Below are 22,885 nucleotides of genomic sequence, written 5' to 3'. Positions count from 1 at the left end.
TTCTACTTTGTGGGGGGTGGAGGTGGCAGTTAGGTCATTAGGGAATCAACGTGGCTGATCACTTTATTTTTAGTGGAGGGGGAATGACAAACTCTTTGATGTAATTTTTTTTAGCTCATTACTGTCCTCAGAGATGGAATGTGAACAAACAGGATTGTGAAACCTTTATTTGGAGCCTGAGCTAAGAAGACACACCCATAGGGATGTAAGGGAGATAGACCACTTATTTTCTGTCTTGAAGCAGCTAGCCAGCATCACACATCAGCATGGTAATCCATACTTCCTTTATCCTCCTATTCACTGCTCTTACCCTTTTGCTCTCTTTCCGTTCCTCTTGCTTCCTCTGCTCCTCCCCTTCCCTCTGAGCTTCCCTCTATTTCTCTGCTGGAAATCTTAAATAATAAAATACTACTTTAGTCTTTCCTAAAACAACCACAGATCCAAAACCTTGCAGCACTGTATTCCCGAGCCCCAGCACAGCCGCGTGCTCAGCACCAGGGAATGGTGAATCTAAAGCTAGCAAAGGGGGAGGGGAGGAGGGAAGAGAGAAGAGATAGGGAGAGGCGGGAGAAAGAGAGAGGGAGAGGGGGAGGAGAGAGAGGGAGAGGAGAGCGTGAGCGCGCGCAAGCTAGCGAGCAAACCAGAGAGACGAGAGAGGGACCAGGAGAGAGACCCAGAGAAAGAGAAGAGGAAGCCGAGCTCTGTGAGGACTTAATCTCCAAGTTGTTTCATTTCATTCATCCTTCTCTTCTCTCGGCCTCGGAGAAGTGACTGTGGCTCTTGGTAAGGAACATAGATGTCCCTCCTTCCCCCTCCCCCAAGCTGAGGTCTCCTTTAGCGATAGCATCTCTCCCCCGTACTGAGAGTCTCCTTGGGTTGGCCGGGGAGGCGAGACATGCTCTGCAGCTGTGATGCTATCCTGGGTTTCCCAGTGGGGCTGGTGGAAGCCCAGAGTTGGCATCTGGGCAGGGAGGCACTGAGGTAAAACCTGATTTGGGGAGGGGGTTGTGATGTGGTGTATGCGCGATTTGCTTCATTGTCAGTGAATTGTTTTGTTCCTTTTTGGAAACAGGTCAGCCTTGACCTTGCAAATTGCTTAGGGGGCCAGGCAGCTGCTGCAGAAAGCCACCCAGTGTTCCCTAGCTGGAGCAGACAGCACAGTCATGACCCCCGAGACAGCCCTAGGCACGGGGATGGGGTAATGGCTGGAGCTTCCTTCCTCCTTTAACTCTTTCTCTGCAGCTGTTTCTCATTGCTGAAATTGAGAAATAAGGAGAATACCATGCAGCCCTTTTCCCTTTCCCAGATGCAACTGAGTGGAAAGTTGTAAATAACTGCTTCTTTTGAAAGCAGCTTGAGACCCCCCCCCCCACTTCCTTTAAGGGGTTTATTGTGGGGTTGGGCCCGAGTTCCTTTACAAACTTGCGGGGCCTCTCTTGTTTCCCCATGGGAAGCCTCATTGCCTGCCCACTCCCCATTCTAGGTAGTTGAACAGACAAGCTAGAAAGGGATTCAGATACCCTACCCCATCCCACTGGCAGGCATGGTATAAGTCCAGCTGTGTCCTTGAGAAGGAAGAAACACCTGATGGTTTGTGTGGAATTGGTTTCCCAGCTTGCTGGTCCTCTGTGGCTGAGGATGGCATAGGCAGGAGGACTGGGGGAGGGGTGGCTTTTGGATTTAGAGCAGGGTGATAAGCCAGGATTCCTGCTGTGAATTGTATGGTTTATTGAGGATCAGCAGGTTCTGGATGTCTGGAGCTATGCAAGGACTGGCTGAGGATGTTGTAGTATAACCCCTCTGAACTGGTAGGAGAAGGGATCTGGTTGCTTGATGGGAGTTTTTGAGTTAGCAACACTGCCATGCCCATGGTAGTAATTATTACATCAAAAATACTAATTGCTACCATTGTTGAGTGCCTTGTATGTTTTGGATCTTAGGTTGAGGATTTAATATGTATTCTTACACCAACACTATGAAGCAGGTACTAGTAATATCCTTGGTTTACTGATGAGGAAATTGAAGCACAGAGAGGTTAAGTAACTGTCCAAGGTTGCAGAGTAATTACATGTCCCAGTTGGGAATTAAAACACAGGCAACTTAATTCTAGAATGCATGGTCTTGGCCATTAAGTACTACTGTCTCCTTGGGGAAAATTTTGTACCTTTGTTGGTTAGGCAAGTGTAGGTGTGATAGGAAGGGTACTCTTGGCAAAAAAAAAAAAAAAAAAAAGTAGTAGCCTAGCCTTTGTGTAGAGTAATAGGAACTTAGAGTATGTCATAGTGGCTGGCCATTGTGGAACCAAGCCTCATCTGGGTTTCCTGGAGAAGCTGCCCAAAAGGCTCTCCTTGGCCAGCCTGCTTTCCTTTGAAAAGGCTATCTGGAAAGACTTGACTTTTTTACTGTCATAACCTCATCCATCTCACATCCAGCAAAAGACTGCCTTTTTCAGGACCAAATCTTACTCTTATTTTCTGAGAGCTAGAGTCACCTGGTCCTGAAAATTTTAGAATATTAAAACCTTGGACCTGGTAGGTCATTAAGCTTAACTTCTCCACCCAGTTCTTCAATTTGTCCTAAGCATTCAATTCATTGACTGATTTTCACTTGATCTCTCTGCAGTGACAGAGAGCTCATTAGATGGCTTTTTTTTTTTTAATCTTTGAGCAATTCTGATTGCCAGAAAGTAATCCCCATTATAAGCCAAGGTCTGTCTCCCTATAACTTGTATTCATTGCTTCTTTGGGACTAACTGCAACAAATTTGCTTCTTCTTAATAATAGCTCATCAGACGGTTGAAGACAGCAGTCATACCTCTCCCCTCAAAGCCTCAGGTCTGACAAGATCACAAGTAAAGGATCATTGTTTGTCTCATTTTGGAAGCTAGACTTTTATTAATATGATCAGTATCCCATTCTCGTTTGTCAGTCACAAACTAGGATACTGAGCTTTTTTAAAGCAGCCTTGATAGTGCATGTTTTCTTCCTTGGAAAAGATTGCTATTTGGTATCAAGTGGACTCACGGGAACAAAGAAGCTCTCCCCCCGAAAAAAAAAAAAAAAACACACCAGAAATTAGTTAGTGATAGTTCTTCTGAAGCCCCAGAATGTCCAAATAGCAGTCAGAAAATAGGCATGTGAGATTTGAACAACAGGGATTTATGGCAATTATAAAGGAGACACTTGAAATAGTGGTGATTCAAGGTTCACACAGTATATGGAAGGTAAAAGGATAAATTCTTTGATCAGAAAGTATCTCAGAAACAATGACATCACTGAGGGGATGGTGTGGTGTGAGACTGTGTGGAGTAGGAGTGAGCACCAGTGTGTTAGAGTGGAGAACTGACCTGGGTGTTACGGAACTTGAGTTTTATTCCTAGCTCTGCTAATTTGTCAGTTACCTTGGACACCCGAGTCCCCTGTCCATGGGCCTCAATTTTTCCATCTAAAAATGATGATGAGGTAGATTGTATCACCAAGGGTCTTTCAGCTCTGTAATTCTCTATCTGAAGTAAATTATAAAGTCTGGGGCTTGTAAGGGCTTCAGAAATCATCTAGACCAGTGTTTCTCCAAATTTAATGTGCAAAAGAGTCTCCTGGGCATCTTGTTAAAATGCTAATTCTGACTCAGAGGGTCTGGGGGTACAGCTTAAGATTTTTCAGTTTAGCAAATTACCAGGTGATCTTGAATCTGTTGTTTCAGTGCTTTTTAAACTACCTTGTTCAAAGACCAGTTTTTAAAAATTTTCCAATCCATCGCAGACTGTTACTTTAGTAAAATACATTATGAATTATTAGAAAAGGAAAGAAAAAACAAAATATAAACTCACATTTTTATTACTAGATTCAACAGACGTAAAAATTATTTTTTAAATTGCTAGAATATTTCATAAGTGATTATTTTCATTTCTGCTCCTAGGTCATTACTGCCTGGCAATAATAGTTTGCAGATAGGCATTGATCCATAGACCACACTTTGAACAGCACTAGTCTAGGCTACTAGGAATTTAAGAGGCCCAGATTTGGCCCAGTTATAATTTCAAAGTCATTTTTGCCAAAGGATTTTTCACCATCAGGTTGAATGTCTCCTTTGACAAAGAACTTAATATCCTTACAAAGTAACATCACTTGTTGTGACTGTCATAAAGGGTTTTTTTTTTAAGCTTTTATAAATGCGCCTCTTAGATTATATATTCCAAGCAAGTAAATTGTCACTTCAATGTATTGTAGTATCAGCCACTATCCTAGTGTGTGGCATATAGTAGGTGTTTAATAAATGTTTATTAAGTGAATGACCAAGTCACTTGGTATAATGCATTTTGGAGCCACACATTCATTAAATAATAGGTAATTTTGGTTTCCTCCCAGCATTTGTGAGACAGTATTTATCCTGTTTTATAAATTTCTAATGGTGACTATAAGGCCAATTTATCTGGAATCCCAATTTTATTTTAAAGGAATTATATGTCCTGGGGCACCTGGGTGGCTCAGTGGTTTAAAGCCTCTGCCTTTGGCTCAGGTCATGATCTCAGGGTCCTGGGATCAAGCCCCGCATCGGGCTCTCTGCTTAGGAGGGAGCCTGCTTCCTCCTCTCTGCCTGCCTCTCTGCCTACTTGTGATCTCTGTCTGTCAAATAAAAAAATAAGACCTTGAAAAAAAAGGAATTATATGTCCTAAGTCCCAAGTTTTTACCTTTAAATCAATTGTTCATCAATTCAGTAGTCCAACATTTATTTAGTGATGTGGTAAAGCATCATGCAGATAATACAAGGCCATGCAGATAAGACATGGCCTTTGCTTACGAGGAACTTACAGTTTGATGGGGAAGAGGCCATAAATCAGATACTCACACAACAGTTATTTCAGTCAGTAATAAATGCTATGAAGAAAAAGTATGAGGGTGAGGCTATGAAGGTATATAACAGAAAAAACTGATCTAGTGTGGGGTTTAATAAAAGCTTCCTTGAGGAAGTGATATTAAGGGTGAGTAGAGACATGGGAGTAGGGTGGGTTATTATGGTGAGGGAGGAGCAGCTTTGTAGATGAAGAGAAGAGCATGCATGAGGGCCTTGAGATGCATAGTGAATTTGAGAAATTGAGAAAAAGCTGGTGTAGCTGAAGTGATCATTGTAATGATGTTGATGTTTATTCCAGAAACACAGGGACTGATTAAAGTCTTTTTAAGCAGGATGACTGATAGAGCCTAAAATGAATCCATTTAGTATAACATTACTAAGTGCTATGAACAAAAGGCGACGTGGGAGATACAGGCTGATTTAGGAGTAGCCTCTGCTGTCCAAGATGACAGAGTCAAGTAAGAGAGAGAAGAAATAGACAAACAACTATAATTTTAGGAGAATGTAATCCACACACATAAAAGAAGGGCACGCAAAGAGATCAAAGGCAGCTTCCCAGAAATATAGTGTTTGAACTGGGCTTCAAAGATTAATCAAACTTTGGAGGTACACTTTGGTGTTCTAGGAAAAGGCCAGAAGAGCAGAGGACATGTATTAGGAACAGTGAGGAGCTTAGTGGTGTTGCAGTCAAATGTATGGTAAAAGTATGTAAGAACTATATGGCAAAATAAGTAGAGAGATTGGCTGTAAATAATATTAAATGCTGGCGTGGAGAATTAGAGCTTTCTTTTATAGGCAGTAGAGAGGCAACACTTTTATTTTATGGATGAGCTAACTGATCCTGATATGGGGAATCACCTGATTTGACTGAGGTCACACAGCCCAGCAAAAAGTATTGGGTACAGTTGAAAGAAATGTGGAATTGGAGCTCTCAAAATAAGTCAACTGGAGAGAGTGATTTGAGTCATTGATAATAGAGGCGGTACTTGAAGTGGAAAGGAGGGATCCAAAGATCTCTTCTTTGGGGAATGCTTATGCTTTAGGATATGGGAAAACAAAGATGAGATTGTGTGAAGGCTACAGAGGAGAGGGAAGGTGTGTGGAAGTAATATTTGAGAATGCAGTATTATGAAAGAGCCAAGAATAAAGAGGTCTCATCAATTAGTTGGGCAAACATTTATTGAGTACATTCCATTTACCAAACATGGAGAATGTAATGGTGAGGAAAATAACTGTGGTTGTTGCCACCTTTGGGTTCGTGGTTCAGACAGTGAGATAGACATTATTCTACAAACTGTTGAATTACATAGTTTTACATTGTGATTAGTATATAGAGGAAAATAGATTGCTTTAAGAAGGAAGGCATGGTTACCATTATTAGACTTTTCAGCAGCACTGTGTACTGACAAACAATATCTAGTTTCTAATAGTTCTCCCCATTATGATACAGTATCATAATTAATTACTAAAAGACTGGATGATCATATCCATTTCACTGTTGTTTGGCAGATGATAATGCTGTAAAGAAATGTAAGATTCCCTCTAGTCTCATGTCCACAAAAGCACAGGCTTATTTTTTTAAAAGATTTTTTAAATTTATTTGACAGAGAGAGAGCACATGTAGTCAGAGCGTCAGGCAGATGGAGAGGGAGAAGCAGGCCCTCCGCTGAGTAGGGAGTCCAATGTGAGGTTTGATCCCAAGACCCTGGGATCATAACCTGAACCCAAGGCAGCCGCTTAACCAACTGAGCCACCCAGGCACCCCAAGCATAGGCTTATTTGAAACCAGGTTATATGTCATGTTGCTTAACTGAAATTCTCAATGAGTCAGCACTCTTCCCAGATCATCTTCATTCTCCCCATTCAACAAGTTCGAGAAAGATACACTTGGTAAGAAAAAAAAATATGGAGAATGGGATATTAAAAGTCTCTCTGAAAATGAGATTTCAGATAGCCTAGTCTAGATTCTAGTCTTGGTTTGGATGCTGACTTAGTTTCTTGTAACAAGTAACTTGTTTGAGCTTCTGTTTCCATAACTGTAAAATAAGGAAGGTTGGACTAGACCTAGCTGAAAGATTCTATAGTTTATGCTCTATTCTTTACTATTCTATAGTTTATGCTCTATTTGTGCTGGTTGTTCAGGCTCAGTCACTTGTTTAAGGAACACTAGGGATTTTATATGGAATTCTGAAGGTTGCTAATTTTGGTGGAAGTATTCATAGGGCTTAGAAGAGATCACAGGAATGCCCTTTCCTTGTTCTATTCCTGAGATTGCTCAAACCATCACTGTTCTGGGAAAGTTAAGAAAAGAACTGACTGTGTTCTGAAATCTGTAGTAACTCTGAGTACTAGGTGATATTTTCACCACTGCTGGTTTTAAAATGAACTAAGGGCACTGAAAAGAAAATGATGCAGGATACTGTGGAGCAGAGGCAAGGTGATTATCTCATGTTCTGAAATGTAGTGGTCCAGACAGTCTGTTCCTAGGGGAAAGATCTATGGTAAAGGGAAATATTGGTTGGTAATAGAAAAACATTTTTATACTTAAAACATTTTAAAGGTATTGATGTTTGTACACAATGTCTCCTCACTATACACAGAATGAAGAATAAAAATCTCCAGGATGTATATTTTGAAGGGTACTCTTTTCTGTTTAAAAATGATTTCATAAAAGGAATCAAGAATTACATAGATTTTTTTGAAGGGAAGGGGAGGTGGATGGGGGTGGAATTATGTAAGTGATCATAACATAAAATAACTTTTTTAAATAGTGCAAGAGGAGCTCAGAAATAGCAGGGTCCTTACCAATCATATAATGGTAGTCTTATCAACCAGTACATATGGTCATTTATTTTCAGTGTGAATAGTTCCAGGAAAGGTTGTTTAATACCACCTGGTAGCTGTGATTGTTAACAAATTCTTGTTCATACTGACCTGAAATCTGTCTTTTGAATCCAACCTATGGGTTGCTCCTTGGAGCAACAGGAATACTAATGTCAATTTCTTTGCCCTGTAATTAGCCATTCAAAAGCTTAAAGATAGTTTGTTCTTTTCATCTTTTCTCCAGTCCATATATTCCCAGTTCTTAAGCTCATATGGTATATATTTTGAGTATCTTCTATAGGAGATGCTGAAGTTTCCAGTATCACCTTTAATACATAATATCCAAAGCTGGACCCAGTATTCTAGGCATGGCTGATTAGCACCACCATTTAAAAAATTTTGTACATTTATTAATCTTCCTTAAGACTGTAATATCTATTTCTATTTTTTTCTATTCATAAAATGAAACAGCCTCATAATAGAAAATTTTAAAAAATGGAGAGAAAACACAAATCGCCTCTCAATACCTTGTCCAAAGACAACTTGCTTGGCTTCCTCCCAGATGTGTTTCCATGTTTACATAACTGGGATCATATCTTACATGTACTATTTCATATCTGGCTTCTCCATGGGTATTGTACTGTAAGTATTTCACTGTGTCATTCACCAGCCTTCAGACATTTTTTAATGGCTTCATAATTTTCAGTTGTACAATTTGTACCTACTTTAATTATTTAACAGATCCTGTATTAGTCATTTAAATTATTTTTAATTTAAGTTATCATGAATAGCCCTGAAATGTATACCTTTATGCATAAACCTTTGCTTCTTTGAACCTCATCTCTTTTAGGTCTTTATTCAAATATTACCTCCATACGGTCTCCAAAACAATTATCCATAAATATGCAAACCCTTCTCCTCCAACACTCACTTTTCTCTTTTCTTGCTTTATTTTTTCTCCCTGATCTGTATCATAACCTAATAGTTGAGATATTTTCTAATTTATTATCTGGATCTTTGTATTAAAATGTAGGCCCCTTGAGCACAGATTTTTTTTTTACTTTGTATTCATTATTGTATTACCCAGTACCTAGAGCAATGCATGATACATTGTAGATCTTTACAAGGTATTTGTTGAATAAATGATTTTCTTAAAATGGGTTTTTATAAGAGACATTATTGGACCTGAGGATTAAATTTTTAAAGGCTCGGTATATGTATGAAGTTGTCTCACTGTATAAGATGGACAATTTCTGTTCATACACCTGTACCAAAACTGGCTATCGTCATTCTTTTAAAATCTGCCAGTATAATAGAAGCTAAATGATATCTTACTGTTTTAATGTTTCTTTTATTATATTGAGCATGAATATTGTCTCGGGTTTCTTGGTCACTTTTATTACCTTCCTATGAACATATATCCATGACCTGTATAATTTTTCCATTGATAACTTATATGTTTTTTGTTCATTTTTGTGGACAATGTATACATTTAATAGACATTATACCTTTCTTCTGTGGTATATGTGGAAAATACTTCCCATGTTTGTGTTTTAAGTGAACTTTTATGTGCAAATGAACATTTATGTAACTACATTTATCTTTCCATTTGTATTATTTCTGATGAATACATGTAAGTTTTTTCCCACCCAAATTAGATAAGTGTTTAAATGGATTTTTTTTTTCATTTTTATTGCTTATATTTGTTTAATCCTTCCAAAAATTTTTTTTGGTGTGTGGTATGAGGTAATTTTCTAAATTGTTTTCCCTTTCAATTTTTCACAATAATAGATATTGAATAATTAATCCTTTGTTCTGTGATGCTGCATTTAATATGCATAAATTGTTATATATAGTAGATTCTCTTTTTGGAATTTATCTAATTTCCATATTTTGTACCCTGACTCTTTCTGTCCTAGTTTAATACTTTTGTAACCTTAAAATAATTTTTATTACCTCAACTCTTCTATTTACCAGCTGTGTGGAATCTGACCCTCTATATGTCTATTTGTATAGAGTGTATAATGGTAAAATTTATGTTATGCTTTTAATTTGTGAAGGGGATCTTTCTATCATTATTTCTGCTAATTTATTATGGCTGGTATACAGGGAAATTGCTATTTATAATTTTAACTTCTATTTTTTCATTTTGCTCAAATTTATTAGAAATTTATCATTTCTTATTTCTCATTTTTAATTTTGAAGACTTTAAAATATTTAGAAACTCAGAGAAATGTCTAATAAAATGAGTAAATAAGTACATACATACTGCTCAGAATGAACAAGTGTTAGCATTTTGTCATTTTTGCTTCAGATATATTTAATGAAGTAAATAAAACATTACAGATAAACTTTACTTTCTGATGTTTAGCTTAGCTTTACTTCTCTTTACATCCTTCCAGAACACAAAGCCTGGAGCCGCTCACACTTGCTTCTTTTTCTTTTAAGTTTTTATTTAATTCCAGGATAGTTAACATACACTATTATATTGATTTCAGGTGTACAATACAGTAATTCACCAGTTCCATATATCACCTGGTGCTCATCAAAAGTGTATTCTTCAATCTCCTTCACCTATTTCACCCATCCCCCTGCCCACCTCCCCTCTGGTGACCATCAGTTTCATCCCTATAATTGAGTCTGTTTCTTTATCTCTTTCTTCCCTTTGCTCATGTGTTATGTTTTTTAAATTACACATATTAATGAAATTATATGGTATTTGTCTTTCTTTGACTTATTTTGCTTAGCATTATACTCTCTAGTTCCATCCATGTTATTGTAAATGGCAAGGTTTCATTTTTTATGGCTGAATAATATTCCTATATATATGTATATATATATATATAGAGAGAGAGAGAGAGAGAGAGATCCATATATATGTATACACACACACACACACACACACACACACACACACAACATCTTATTTATCTATTCATCAGTCCATGGACATTTGGGCTGCTTCCATATCTTGGCTATTGTGAATAATGCTCCTATAAACACAGGGATGCATGTATCCCTTTGAATTAATGTTTTTGTATTCTTTGGGTATATACCCAGTATTGCGAATGCTGGATCATAGAGTTCTATTTTTAACTTTTTGAGGAAACTCCATACTGTTTTCCAGAGTGGCTGCACCAGTTTGCATTCCCTCCAACAGTGCAAGAAGGTTCCCCTTTCTCCACATCCTCACAAACACCTGTTGTTTCTTGTGTTGTTGATTTTAGCTATTCTGACAGGTGTGAGGTGTTAGCTCATTGTAGTTTTGATTTACATTTCCCTGATGGTAAGTGATAATGGTTATCTTTTCATGTGTCTTGTTGGCCATCTGGATATCTTCTTTGGAGAAATGTCTGTTCATGTCTTCTGCCCATTTGTTAATTGGATTTTTTTTTTTTGGTGCTGAGTTTTATAAGTTCTTCATATATTTTGGATACCCTTTATCAGATATGTCATTTACAAATATCTTCTCACATTCTGTAGATTGCCTTTTAGTTTTGTTGCTTGTTTCCTTTGCTGTGCAGAAGTTTTGTATTTTGATGTAGTCCCGATAGTTTAGTTTTGCTTTTGTTTCCCTTGCCTCAGGACACATATCTGGAAAAAATTTGCTAAGGCTGATAACAGAGAGGTTACTGCCTGTCCTCTCCTCTAGGATTTTAATGACGTCAGGTCTCAAATTTAGGTCTTTCATCCATTTTGAATTTATTTTTGTGTATGATGTAAGAAAGTGTTCCAGTTTCATTCTTTTGCATGTGGCTGTCCAGTTTTTCCAACACCATTTGTTGAAGAGACTATCTTTTTTCCATTGGATATTCTTTCCTGCTTTGTTGAAGATTAATTGACCATATATTTGTAGATTCATTTCTGGATTTTCTATTCTGTTCTATTGATCTATGTGGCTATTTTTATGCCAGTACCATATTGTTTTGATCATTATAACTTTGTAATATAAGTTGAAGTGTGCACTTGTGAATCCTCCGTCTTTTCTTTTCCTTTCTTTATTATGTTCAATTCGCCAACATATGGTCCATCATTAGTTTTTTTTTTTTCTTTTTAAAGATTTTATTTATTTATTTGACAGAGAGAGATCACAGTAGACAGAGGCAGGCAGAGAGAGAGAGAGAGGGAAGCAGGCTCCCTGCTGAGCAGAGAGCCTGATGCGGGACTCGATCCCAGGACCCTGAGATCATGACCTGAGCCGAAGGCAGTGGCTTAACCCACTGAGCCACCCAGGCGCCCCATCATTAGTTTTTGATGCAGTGTTCAATGATTCATTAGTTGCATATAACACCCAGTACTCATCATATCTCTGCTTTTCTTTTTCAACATTGCTGTGGCTATTCAGAGTCTTTTGTGCTCCCATACAGATTTTAAGGTTTATTCTAGTTCTCTGAAAAATGCTGTCGGTATTTTGATAGGGATTACATTCAATCTGTAGATTGTTTTGGGTAATATAGACATTTTAATAATATTTGTTCTTGCATTCTATAAGCATTGAATGTCTTTCCATACTTTTGTGTCATCTTCAATTTCTTTTATCAGTGTTTTATAGTTTTCAGAGTGTATGTCTTTCACCTCTTTGGTTGAGTTTATTCTTAGGTATATTAATATTTTGAGTGCAATTATAAATGGGATTGTGTTCTTAATTTCTCTTTCTGCTGTCTCATTATTGGTATATAGAAATACAACAGATTTCTCTAGATGGATTTTATATCCTGCAACTTTACCGAATCATTTACCAGTTCTAGCAGTTTTTTGGTGGAGTCTTTAGGGTTTTTTATATGGAGTATCATGTCACCTGCAAATAGTGAATGTTCTTCTTCTTCCTTACCAATCGGGATTCCTTTTATTTCTTTTTGTTATCTGCTGTGGCTAGGAATTCCAGTACTATGGTGCATTAAAGTGGTGAGAGTGGACATCTTTTTTTTTTTTTTTTTTAAAGAGTGGACGTCTTTGTCTTGTTCCTGACCTTCTGGGAAAAGCTTTCATTTTCCCCATTAAGGGTGATGTTAGCATTGAGTTTTTCATAGATGGCCTTTATTATGTTGGGGTATGTTCCCTCTAAACCTATTGTGTTGAGGGTTTTTTCCATGAATGATGTACTTTGTCAAATGCTCTTTATGCATCTATTGAAATGATCATGTGGTTCTTATCCTTTCTTGTATTAATGTGACATATCACATTGATTGTTTCATGAATATTGAATCACCCTTGCAGCCCAGGAATAAATCCCCCTCGATCATGGTGAATAATTTTTAATGTATTTTTTAAAAGATTTTATTTATTTATTTGACAGAGATCACAAGTAGGCAGAGAGACAGAGAGACAGAGAGAGAGGAGGAAGCAGGCTCCTGCTGAGCAGAGAGCCCGATGTGGGTCTCGATCCAAGGACCCTAGGATCACAACCTGAGCTGAAGACAGAGACTTTAACCCCCTGAGCCACCCAGGTGCCCCTTTTAATGTATTTTTGAATTAAGTTTGCTAGTGTTTTATTGAGGATTTTTGCCTGTCTGTTGATCAGGGATATTGGCCTGTAGTTCTCTTTTTTAGTGATGTCCTTATCTGGGTTTGGTGTTAGGGTAATGCTGGCTTCATGGAATAAATTTAGAAATTTTCTTTCCTTTTCTGTATTTTGCAATAGTTTAAGAAATACAGATATTAAATCTTCTTTAAATGTTTGGTAGAGTCTGCCTGAGAAGCCATCTGGTCCTAGGCTTTTGTTTGTTGGGAGTTGTTTGATTACTGATTTAATTTCTTTGCTGGCTATCAGTCTGTTCAAGTTTTCTATTTCCTCCTTTTTAAGTTTTGGTAGTTTATGTTTCTAGGAATTCAACCATTTCTTCTAGGCTGTCCAATTTGTTGGCATGTAGCTTTTCATTATATTTATTTCTGTGGTGGTATTTATTATTTCTCCTCTGTCATTTGTGATCTTGTTTGAGTCCTTTCTCTTTTTTTCTTGATAAGTCTGCCTAGAGGTTTGTCAATTTTGTTGAGTTTTTCAAAGAACCAGCTCCTTGTTTCATTGATCTTTTCTGTGGTCCTTCCTTCCTTCCTTCCTTCCTTTCTTCCTTCCTCTTTCTTCTGGTTTTTGTTTGTCGAGGAAACTCTTTATGCCCCCTTATATTCTGAATGATAGCCTTGCTGGTTGGAGTATTCTTGGCTGCAACTTTTTCCCATTTAGCACTTTGAGTATACCATGCCACTCCCTTCTGTATTGCAAAGTTTATTTTGAAAAATCTCTTGCTACTCTTATGGGTTTTCCCTTATAAGTTAATGACTTCTTTTGTCTTGCTGCTTTTAAACTTTTTTTCTTTATCACAATATCTGCAAATTTAATTAGAATGTGTCTTGGTGTGGGTCTGTTCTATTGATTGTGTTGGGGGTTTTTTGTGGCTCCTGAAATAGAATATCTGTTTCCTTCCTCAGATTAGGGAAGTTTTCAAGTATTATTTCTTCAAATCAATTTTCTTCCTCCTTTCCTCTTTTTTCTGAGATCCTATAAAATGAATATTATTACATTTGATGGAGACACTGAGTTTCCCAAGTCTGTTCTTGTTTTGCATATTTTTTTCCTCTGTCTTTTGTTTTGCTTGATTACTTTCCATTCCTCTGCTTCTTGAATCCTACTGTTCATTCTATCAAGCATATTTCTCATTTCAGTTTTTGTGTCCTTTATCTCTATGTTATTCCTCATCTCTGGGTTAAGTGTTTCCCTCATGTCTTCTACTCTTTTCTCAAGTCCAGCAATTATCCTTATGATCATTGCTTTAAATTCTCTTTCATGCATGTTACTTCTACCTTCTTGGCTTTGTCCTACTCTTTTATTTGGGATAATTTTCTCTGTCTCCTCATTTTATCTGCCTCTCTATGTCTGTTTCTGTGTGTTAAGAAAGTCAGCTGTGTCTTCTGCTCTTGAAAGTAGTGATTTTAAGAAGAGATTCTGGAGTGTCTTGTAGTGCAGTGTCTCCTATTCACCAGAACCTGGCACTTAAAGAGAGTAAACAATGTGTATTTACACCCTGCTATTGTGTCTGTCACTCTACTTTTTAATGCAGTTATCTGCACTCTCTTTGCCTATTGTGGACTGTGATTGCTCTCTGTGGTGTTAGTGGGATCTAAGCAGGCCAGTTCTGAAGGGGTGTGCCCACCAGGGAACTTGGAAGCAGGGCAGCAACATTAGCAAAATTTGTGCTGGACTACTAGTCCTATGCCAGGTCACCTGAAACAATGTGGCAGCTTGGGGCTGTGCAGCGGGTTGGCCAGATGTGTGAGGCTAGGTGTGGTATGCTACAGTGGCTAAGAGCTTGCAGTGTGGCACATAGAGTTAGTTGTGGGTGATCAGCTGAGTACTGTGTTCAAACAAATGTTGAGCATGTGCTCCATGGCTCTGGGGGTATGAGATGACCGCTGAGGGCTTGGGGCTGGGAGCAGCACCTTCATTGACTGGGGATGCATGGCTGGACACAGCACAGTCAATGTGTGCAGTGCCCGATGAGAGCTGTGCACCCCATGGTTGGATATGGTACCTGCATGGCTTTAACTAAATTTGCCCTGAGCCCAGGGCTGAATCTAGCAGGCTTGGAGTGGGTAAGTCCTCAGGAGAACTCATTCATTGGTGTGGTGCACTGTTAGCAGATTAGGTAGCAAATGTCTATGCAGCCCCACTTCTGGGGAAGTGTCTCTGTGCTTATGCTGGGGGTTGGGAAAATGGGAAATGGGAAAATGGTGCCTGCCAAGTCCCTTGTTTTTGAAGAAGCCCCCTAACATGCTCCAAAATCAGTATAAACAAATCTGTCTCCTGTTTGCCCCAAACATTATATAAACTGCCATTTCTGTTTTGGCTCATCTCTGTAGGCTGCTCTCTCTTTAAGGGCCACAACTCAGCTATCACTTGCCTCCTGGGCTTTCCCGATGCTGTCAGCTGAATTTTAAAGCTCCAGGCTTCATGTCCCACTGGTTATACAAACTAATGAGTTCAGACCCTCTGATTTTTAAAGCCCAAGGCTATATGGATTAGTCTTCTGTGTGTGCTCTCCCTGGTGTGAGGGCCCATTTCTCTGCCTTTTCCATGGCCAGCTCCCTCCTCCTGTGGGCAGCCTCCCTCTGCCTTTCTGACTGTTCCAATCTTTCAGATGCAGCTTCTTCTCTATATTTAGTTGTGGAGTTTGATCTGCCAGGCTTGGGATCACTCTCCAGTTTATTGACTTTGATATGGATGATATCTACTTGTAAATGTGGGGCAGGGTGAGCTCAGGGTCCTTATACTCTGCCATCTTCACAAGCTTCCAGTAGTATTGTGTTTTTAATTTCCAAATTTCAATTGTTTATTGCTGGTATATAGGGAAGTAATTGACTTTTGTATATTAACTTTGTATCTTGCCTTGTCTGTCTTTATTTTAGCCATTCTAGTGAGTGTGTAGTGTTAGCTCATTGTAGTCTAATTTACATATCCCTATGACTAATGATTTTGAACATCTTTTCATGTGCTTACTGGCCATCTGTACATCTTCTTTAGAGAAATGTCCATTCAAATTGTTTTCCCATTTTAAAATTGAGATATTTGTATTTCTGTTATTAAGTTGTAAGATAAATGCATATTACAGTCCTTTAAAAGATAGGTATTTTGAAAAACACTTTCTCCCATTCTGTGATTTCCCATTTCATTTTCTCTGTGGAGTTTGTATTACGACTTTTACCTTTCCTATTCTGGGAAGTCTTTGCCTTAACTAAGTTCAAAATGATCTCATTTGTTTTCTTCTAGAATTTTATAGTTTCAGTTCTTTGATTTACATCTTTGATGCATGTCTAGATGACTTTTTTCTCTGGGGCAAGGTAGTTCCAGGCCTATAAATATTTTTTTCATATGGATGCCTATCTTTTTCCAGCATTATTTGTTCACAAGACTATCCCTTTCTCATTGAATTACCTTTGTACCTTGTCTAAAATCAATCGACCATATATATGTAAGTCTACTTCTGGACTCTCTTCTGTCTGTGTAATTTATGTGTATAACCTTGCAACATTAGCACACTGTAACAATTACTGTAGTTCAGTGATTCTCAACTGGGGCAATCCCCCTCCCTGTGGGGAGGGAACACTTGGCAATGTCTGGAGACATTTTTGTCACTACTAGAGGTGAGTGCTACTGGCCTCTAGTGGGTGGAAGCCAGGCAAACACCACCAACAAAGTATTGTCCAGATCAAAAATGTTAATAGCGTTGAGGTTGTGAAACTCTACTATAGAATTATTATTATTTTAAAAAGATTTTTATTTATTTGTCAGAGAGAGAGAGAATGCACAAGCAGGGGGAACAAGAGGCAGAGGGAGAAACAGGCTCCCCACTGAACAAGGAAACCAATTCTTGACTCGATCCCAGGACCTTGGGATCATGACCTGAGCTGAAGGCAGACGCTCAACTTACTGAGCCACCTAGGCAGCCCTCTGCTATAGAATCACAGTAAATCTTAAAATAAGGTATTATGGATCCTTGAGCTTTGTTCTTCATTAAAAAATATTTTGGCTGTTCTCAGTCCTTTACATTTCCATATAAATTTTAAACCAACTAATCAGTTTTTCCAGGTGAAAGTTTTAATGGGACTGAAATAAACATATACATTAATTTGGGGGTAAATCGCATCCTAATAATCTTGTCTCCTGATATATGAATATGGTATAGTTTTGCATTTTTTATTTCTTCTTTAAATTCTCTCAATGTTTTTATAGTTTTCAGTGTGTAGGTCTTGCATATATTTTTTTATATTTATTCTAAGTATTACATTTTTGATGTTATTATAAATAGCATTTAAAAATTTCTTTGAATGTTTATTGTTATACACAGAAATATAGTTTTTATATTGACTTTGTATACCATGACCTTACAAAACTCACTAATTCTAGTAGCTTTTTTTTCGATTGTTTGGCTCTTCTATGTAGATGATAATGTTGTCTAAAAATACATTTTTATTTCCTCTTTTGTACTTTGTGTACTTCTCCTTGTTTTGTTTTGTTTTCATTGTATTTGAAATGAATAGAGCCTCTAATACAATGTTGAATAGAAGTGGTTAGAGTAGATCTCCTTGCCTTGCTCCTGATCTTATTGGGGAAAGTATTCTTTCACCACTCAATATGAAATCAGCATTAGATTTTTTTTTACATGTCATTTTTAAGTTTGAGGGAGTTGCCTTCTATCCCGTTTTTTGAGGGATTTTATCATGAATGTGTGTTGGAATTTTTTCAAAAATTTTTTGTATCTATTGAAATTATCTTTTTAAAAAGTCTGTTGATGTGTTGAATCACAGTGGTTATTTTTCCAGTGTTGAACCACCTTTGCAGTCTCAAGATAAAACTCTACTTGTTATGATGTATTGTTCTTGTTATGTATTTCTGGATTCTAGTTGCTAATATTTTGTTAAAATTTTTTTAAATATTCATCAGGAATATTGACCTTTAATTTTCTTTTCTTAAATTTATTTGGGTATGGTAGTCTGGTCTCATAAAATTAGTTGGGTGGTGTTTCTTTCACTTCTATTTTCTGGAAGAGTGTGTAGAATTGGGCTTAAGCATTTGGTAGAAATCACTACTGAAGCCATCTGGGCTTTTTGGAGTTTTTTTGTTTGGAATTTTCTTTATGATCAAGGTTTTAAACTATTAATTTAATTGATTTAATACATAAAGGTCTATTCAGATTATCTATTTCTTCTTGAGAGTTGGCAATTTATGTCTTTCAAGAAGTTTGTTCATCTCATCTACATTATCTCCATAAATTTGTTCATTAATGTTCACTTGTTATGCTTATAATGTTTGTAGTGACATACTTGTCTTCATAACTGATAATAATATGATAATAATAATTTTTATATTCCTTATTTTTCTCTATATCAGTTTGTGTAGAAGTTTACTAATTTTATTGATCTTTTCAAGATACCAGCTTTTCGGTTTCAGTGATTTTTAAAATTGTTTTCTTATTTTCTCTTTCATTGAATTCTTCTATCTTTATTGTTTCCTTTCTTTTGCTTCCTTTGGATTTGATTTGCTCTTCATTTTCAAATTTCTTCTTTTTTAAATCCCCTTTATCTATTTCACCTACCCTCCCCCCAACCCTGCTCTAATCTACCTCTCCTCTGGCAACCATCAGTTTGTTCTCTGTATTTAAGAGTTTGTTGGTTGCTGTTGTCTGTTTCTTTGTTCATGTGTTTTGTTTTTTAGATTCTACATATAAATAAAATCATATGGTATTTGTCTTTCTCAGTCTGACTTACTTAACATATTATCCACTTAACATATTATCCTCTAGAGCTATCTATGTTGTCACAAATGGCATAGTCTCATTCTCTTCTATCGTTGAGAAATATTCCATTATATATATATATATATATATATATATATATATATATATAATCTCACATATTCGTTCATCCTTTGATGGGCACTTGGGTTGCATCCATATCTTGGCTATTGTAAATAATGCTGCAATAAATATGTTATGCATTTATATTTTCAAATGATTATGTTTGTTTTTTGAGGGTAAGTACACAGTAATGAAAGTATTGGATCATGTGGTATTTCCATTTTTAATTTTTTGAGGAAACTCCATATTGTTTTCCACAGTGACTATATCAATCTACCAACAGTGCATAAGGGTTCCTCTCTCTCTGCATCTTCTCCAGCAATTGTTATTTTTTGTCTTTTTTTACTTTAGCCATTCTGAGAAGTATAAGGAGATATCTCATTGTGGTTTTGATTTGCATTTCCCTGATGATTAGGGATGTTGAGCACCTTTTCATGTGTCTCTTGGCCATCTAGAGGTCTTCTTTGGAAAAATATCTATTCAGGTTCTCTGCCATTTTTAAAATCTTTTTTTTTTTTTTTGGTGTTGAATTGCATAAATTCTTTATATATTTTGGCTATTAACTCCTTACCAGATATATTATTTGCAAATATATTCTCCCATTCAGTAGGTTGTCTTTTTGTTTTGCTGATGGTTTTCTTCACTGTGTAAAAGCTTTTTATTTTGGTATAGTTCCAATAGTTATTTTTGCTTTTGTTTCCCTTGCCTGAGGAGACAAATCTAGAAAAATGTTGCTAAGGCTGATGTTAAAGTAATTCCTGCCTATGTATTTTTCTATGAATTTTATGGTTTCAGGTCTCACTTTTAGGTCTTTAATCCATTTGAGCTTATTTTTGTATATGATGTTAGAAAGCGGTCCTGTTTTATTCTTTTGCATGTAGCTGTCCAGTTTTGTCAGCACTATCTACTAGAGAGACTGTCTTCTTCCCATTGTATATTCTTGTCTCCTTTGTCATAGATTAACTGATCATGTTAGCATGGGTTCATTTCTACATTTTCAGGTTTATTAGATCTTGATTAGTTCTTAGATTTTTTTTAAATCTTAGATTTCTTAAGTAGAATCTTAGGTCATTGATTTGAGATTTTTTCTTGTCTAATAGAAGCATTTAGTGCTGTAAATAGTTTGATATGTACTTATTTAGCTACATTTGGTAAACTTTGATAAATGCCTTTTATTTTCATGTCCATTTCAATTAGGATCCTTTTTCTATTACATTTTTTTTAATTGAACCATGCGACTTTATTATAGTTCTTCTTTTTTTTAATTTTATTTTTTATAAACATATAATATATTTTTATCCCCAGGGGTACAGGTCTGTGAATCACCAGGTTTACACACTTCACAGCACTCACCATAGCACATACCCTCCCCAATGTCCATGATCCCCCCCCCCCCCCCCCCCCCCCCCCCCATCAACCCTCAGTTTGTTTTGTGAGATTAAGAGTCACTTATGGTTTGTCTCCCTCCCAATCCCATCTTGTTTCATTTACATTTTTAATTGATGTCTGTAAGTTGGTCTTCTATATAGCAATTTTGAAGATTCTTATTCATGCTTATATTATTTATTATTTTTAAAAATTTCTATGGGTTTTCATATCTCCTGCATATATTAACAATGTTTTCTTCTTTTTGAAATTCTTATATTGATGTATTATTTCTTTTTAATTATTTAGGCTAAGAAATAGAAAAAAAAATATTGCTTAGTGGTAGCGATTCAGCAGTTCTAGTTTTGTTCCTGATTTGAGTGAGATTGTTTAAAAAGTCTTCATTAAGTACAGCATTTGGTATAGATTTTGGTATATACTGTTCACCAAATAAAGGAAGTTTCCTTGTATCTCTAGTATGCTAAAATTTTTATCATGAATAAGAGGAGACTTTCACTGTATGCTTTTTTCTTCATTCATGGAACTTTTCTTTCTTTTTTAAAAAAGATTTTATTTATTTATTTGACAGAGAGAGAGAGACAGTGAGAGAGGGAACACAAGCAGGGGGAGTGGGAGAGGGAGAAGCAGTCTTCCTAAGAGCAGGGAGCCTGATGCAGGGCTAGATTCCAGGACCCTGGGATCATGACCTGAGCCAAAGGCAGATACTGAATGACTGAGCCACCCAGGTGCTCTCATTTATGGAACTTTTCATATATTTCTTTTAATATAATGCTAATATACATACTTTTAAATTACTGTAGGTAATTCAACCCCTTCTGGACCCTTCTTTTTTTTTAGAATTGTGAATTGCATTGATTATTTAATATTGAACTCTCCTTTCATTTCTTGGATAAATCTGCTTGACTCTGTACTATATGTGGCTGTATTTATTTGTTTTCCCTTTAAAAATGTATTTGTGTTCATAAGTTGACTTTATTATTTCTCTTCAATTTTGAAATCAACATTATATTAAGCTCACAAAATGGGTTATATAGCTCTTCATCTTTTTTCAGTTTCTGGAACAGTTTGCAGAAGGCAAGATTAACTTTCATGATAGTTTAATAACACTGACTTGATTCTTGTGTGATCCCATTCCCTCTTTACTACAGGGTATATGGAGAAGGATTTAATGTTAACCTCATGGTTCAATTTGCTATATCTTCCAGTTTATTATTTCTTCTAATATTTTCATAGAAATTTATCCATTTATTTTGTTTTTGAATGTAATGGCCTAAAGCTATTCATAATATTCTGGTATCATTTTTAAAATTTGTTTTGACCTTTATCAAAATTATATGGGGATTGAGTTTAAAGTCAAATATTTCTCCAAGGTTTGTTAAAAAGAACAACATTAGGGCACAAAAATAGACATGTAGACCAATAGAAGAGAATAGAGAACCCAGAAATGAACCCACAATTATATAGTCAATTAATCTATGACAAAGGAAGCAGAAATATGCAATGGGGAAAAGACAGTCTTTTCAATCAACGTTTTAGCAAGACTGGACAGCTACATGCAAAAGAATAAAACAAGAACCACTTTCCAACATTATATACAAAAATAAGCTCAAATGGACTAAAGACCTAAAAGTGAGACTTGAAGTCATAAAAATCCCAGGAGACAGCACAGGCAGTAATATCTCTGACATAGCAGCATTCTTCTAGATTTGTCTCCTCAGGCAAGGGAAACAAAAGTAAAATAAGTAAGTATAAGTAAAAATAAATAAAAATAAGCTATTGAGAGTACAACAAAATAAAAAATGTTTTCACAGTGAAGAAAACCATCAGCAAAACAAAAAGACAACTTACTGAATGGGAGAAGATATTTGTAAATGATATATCTGATAAGGGGCTAATATCCAAAGTATACAAAGATCTCATGCAACTCAACACCAAAAAACCCCCAAACAATCTGACTTAAAAAAATGGGCAGAAGATGTGAATAGACATTTTTCCAAAGAAGACCTCTAGATGGCCAAGAGACACATGAAAAAGTGCTTAACATCCCTAATCATCAGGGAAATGCAAATCAAAACCACATTGAGATATCCCCTCATACCTGTCAGAATGGCTAAAATCAAAGACAAGAAATAACAAGTGTTGGTGAGGATGTGGAGCAAAAGGAATACTTGTGCACTATTGGTGAGAATGTCAATTGGTACAGCCACTGTGGAAAACAGCATAGATGTTCCTCAAAAAATTAAAAATAGAAATACCATATGATCCAATACTTTTAGTACTGGGTATTTACTCAAAGAAAATGAAACACTAATTTGAAAAAATAAATACACCCCTATGTTTATTGTAATATTATTTATAATAACAAAGACATGGATACAACCCATGTGTCCATCAATAGATGAACTGATAAGGAAATGTGTGTATGTATACACAGACAGACACAGACACACAATGAAATATCATGAAGCCATAA

General features: G+C 36.5%; 1 protein-coding gene across 1 annotated transcript in view; it reads left to right on the top strand.

The window, feature by feature from the left end:
• Positions 1–568: 568 nt before the first annotated feature.
• Positions 569–22,885, top strand: part of LOC111139171 (gamma-aminobutyric acid type A receptor alpha3 subunit) — a 369,241-nt gene continuing 346,924 nt past the window's right edge. The window contains exon 1 of the mRNA XM_022491349.1: positions 569–783. The gene's annotated coding sequence lies outside the window, so the exon portion shown is untranslated. The remainder of the gene's footprint in view (positions 784–22,885) is intronic.

The sequence above is a fragment of the Enhydra lutris genome, unplaced genomic scaffold (genome assembly GCF_002288905.1).
Source record: "Enhydra lutris kenyoni isolate GAN:26980312 unplaced genomic scaffold, ASM228890v2 scaffoldscaffold96, whole genome shotgun sequence".
NCBI classification, from domain to species: Eukaryota; Metazoa; Chordata; class Mammalia; order Carnivora; family Mustelidae; genus Enhydra; species Enhydra lutris.
Note: the sequence above shows the minus strand (reverse complement) of the source record. Positions and strands in the feature narration are given on the sequence as shown.